A 3,789-nucleotide genomic window follows, 5' to 3' on the forward strand; every position below is an offset into this window, starting at 1 on the left:
TATGCTTCTTGAACCTTCATAGGTACATCTTTCTTTAGGTTGGGAAAGTTTTCTTCTATAATTTTATTAAATATATTTTCTGGGCCGTTGAGTTGCACCTCTTCTCCTTCTTCTACTCCAATTATTCTTAGGTTTGGTCTTTTTATTGTGTCCCATATTTCCTGAATGTTTTGTGATGAGAATTTGTTGGTTTTGCTGTTTTCTTTGATCAGTGTGTTTATTTTCTCTATGGTATCTTCAGTATCTGATATTCTTTCTTCTATCTCTTGTATTCTGTTGGTAGTACTTGTCTCTGTAGTTCCTGTTCGTTTACCCAGATTTTCCATCTCCAATCTTCCCTCGGTTTGTGTTTTCTTCATTACTTCCATTTCATTCTTCAAGTCTTGAACTGCTTCCCGTACCTGTCTGATTGCTTTTTCATGTTTCTCTTGATTTTCTTGGGTATCTTTAAGCGATTTATTCATTTCCTCTACCTTTTTGTTTGTAATCTCTAATTGTTTATGGCAGTTTTTCACCTCCTGCTTAAGGTCTTCTATTATTTTCATATAATTCACTTTTGAGTCGATTTCTTCTAATTCTTCTGGAGTAGGGTGTACAATTCTTCTTATTTCGGGATCCCTTGATTCTGGTGAAGTCATGTTGCCTTTCAGGTTGTTGGAGGAAGTCTTGCATTGGCGCCTTCCCATCTCCTCCTTCAAATGGAGCCAGGAGAGGCCTGGTGTCTTGGTCCAGTCTTTGCGTCCAGATGGAACTCCTCAGGACCACTCTGGGTGGATTATGGATGTAAGCCTGATGTCTCTCCTGGTGCCAGGTTCGGATCTCCTTGCTGCTTGGGTGTCTCGTAAACAAAGGACCTACCTAGCTCGCTGCAGGCAGGCTAGTGGGAACAAAGGAGCTACTACCCTCCCGTTTGCCCTGCCGATTCGGATTCGTTCCTAGAGCCCGGACAGGCTGGGCTGGGAGATGTTATGTGGTCAACGAGGGAAGGGAGTCCAAAATACACATTTTTAAAAGAAGCATTGAATAAACCTCCACTCAAATTTTTGTGCATTTTATACTATTTTCTTCCTCAAAACAACAGTAGTAAAGCATTGTCCTACCTTCTGCACAGATAAGGAAATAAGGCACATTAGGCCACGGTTGCTTATAGGCAGGACAGATATATCCTCCTACTAGCCTTCTCTATGTATAGAACTTTCCAGTTCAAAAGCTGAACATATGTGATGCCTTTCAATTGGTCTTTCTATCAGAATTACCACAGAGTGGGTCTAAAAGTATCCAAGCTGTGTTCCTAAATTTTATGCCAGACTCTATAGGTCAAAGTAACTAGAACCCTCCCTGGGTCTTGTAGGGCCCTGGTCTCCCTTATTCCTGGGGTGCATTGGCGGGGACAGTTTGTTATCAGTTAACTAAGCTTCCTGTGTGTTTCCGTGCTATCCCTGCCCCACCTGGTGATTTAGCTGCAGGCAATCTTCTCCATTGTTAATATGGTAATTTCCCACCTTCCTGGGCGGAGAGATCTTTGTGCTGCAGTGAGGTAGAAAAGGGCTTCCCCAAGTCTGAATAAACGGCATTCGCTTGATCTCCTATCGAATGACCCTGGTCTCTGTCTCTTGTGTTCAATCTCCAGGCCCTTGCCCGGACTCGCATTCGGTACAGCTGCGCGCGAACTGTACCGAGGGTGTAACACCAAAACCGGGTGTTACAGGGTCTGATGTATAAGTGATGAGGGCTGAGCACCAGTGAGTGTATCAGTGGGTCTCTTGGCTTTGAGTTACAATTCATTTACAGCACTATAAACTATAAGATGCTTACCTCTCATGACAGCACAGCCATCCGAAGTTCACCTCATACACTACCATATGTTCTCTGATATCACCTCATGTGCCACCGTAGCCTGTCTGATGCTCACCTCACATCTATGCTTCTGAGTCTTTCCTCCATTCTTAGAGGTCTCTGGCAATCTCATGATTTCAAGGTGGGGAGGCCACTAGCTGTGTTCCAGTCCTCTCTTGCTGGCATGATTTCACAGCTCTACTTCTTCAAGTACTTGTTTTGATGCCGTTTTAAATGACAGAATCAGGACTGGCCTCCACTGAACAAACAGTAGTTCCAAGTAACTCCCACTGTCTCTGCTATGCTAATTAATTCTCTAATTCGGTTTTGGATGTTATTCAGAGTATCAGAGACCAGGACGGAGCTCTTCTCTCCTAGTCTGGGGCATTCACCCTCAACTGTGTGTCTTCTCTCACTCTACACACACTAAAATATTCTAGTCAACGTTTCTCCTTATTCATGAGGAGAACACTTCAAATTCATGTTCTCTTTGTGTTGAAGAGAGCAAAGAATCCATTCATTTCTCTTTATTGACCTATGACAATTCTTCTTAGTGAGCTGATGGTTTCATCCACTACCACATTCTGAATAAAAGAAATTAAGAGAAGAATTCTTAGTTGGAGAACTGAATATCGATAGATACAGTCAGATAAATACACAAAAAGAGCATTAAGTTAGTTGATAGATGGGCTTGGTATTTACTCTGAACTCCTAACACAATCTAAAATTCCTTTGGGGGTAAAATAGTCCTTCTGGTATTTGCTGCCTATAGAAAGTTATCAGTTTATCCAACACCCAACAGAGATGTGAGCTTATCTCACAACATGCTTACCTTTGATGCTGATTTTAATTTTCTGAATAAATATCACCAGTGAGTGGCATTTCTTTCTGCATTTATCTGAAAGTAGGATTTCTCTCAGAGCAATCCAGCAAGCTAGTCCTGGCTATTTCTATGTGAATATGGAAAACAAGCGAAGTGTTTAAGCAAAGATTCAAAGGAAAGATAAATTGTGTCCTGGACTATGTATAGCTATTACTCACTCACTGACCTCTGCATTAGGCAACAGGAATATGAAGAATATCACACAGTCTTAATCTACAAATTGCCAAGAATATTATGTGGAAGATAATTTGGTTTTGTTGGTTGAAAATTCTATAATATTTCTATAGAAGGTGGGGTGTGTAGTTCTACAGTGGCTTTGGCCATCACTCAATGTGTCATCTTTAGTAACTCAATTTCTGAGGTAAAATTATTGATTAATGTTATTTTTTACTTAAAATGGCTCATGTTGGGCTAGTGAGATAACTTAATTAGTATAGGCACTTGATGCCAAATCTGACAACCTGGGTCAGAGCCATTGAGCCCACCAAGTAGAAGGAAATGACTGACTCTTGTAAGTTATCATCTGACTTCCATATGCACACCATGACAAGAGCATTCCAAGTATAAACAAATGAATAAGTGAATGAAATTTAAAGGAACCCTTAAAGTCTCCTGTTTACATGATCAAAGTCCCATGGTTAAGTTTCAAATCTTAGGTTCCAAAATCAATTTTCCATATAGTGGTTAAGTGCTGATGATTTAACTTCTCTGATTTGGAACACAAATAGTACCAGCACTAAGAACATCAGTCAATAAATGGGACCTCATAAAACTGAAAAACTTCTATAAGACAAAGGACACTGTCAATAGGACAAAACAGCATTCTAAAGGATGGGCAAAGATTTTTACCAACTTCACATTCAACAGAGGGCTAATATCCAAACTACATAAAGAACACAGAAAACGAGATATCAGCAAACCAAATAATCCTATTAGAAAGAGTGGTACAGATTTAAACAGAAAATGCTCAACACAGGCATCTCAAATGGCTGAGAAACAAACCTCAAACTCACAGAGATCTGCCTGCCTCCCAAGTGCTGGGATTAAAAGCATGCACCACCACCTCGCAG

Source organism: Alexandromys fortis, unplaced genomic scaffold (assembly GCF_014885135.2).
Source record: "Alexandromys fortis isolate MF-2015 unplaced genomic scaffold, M_Fortis_MF-2015_v1.1 scaffold_2_1_26212458, whole genome shotgun sequence".
Lineage (NCBI taxonomy): Eukaryota > Metazoa > Chordata > Mammalia > Rodentia > Cricetidae > Alexandromys > Alexandromys fortis.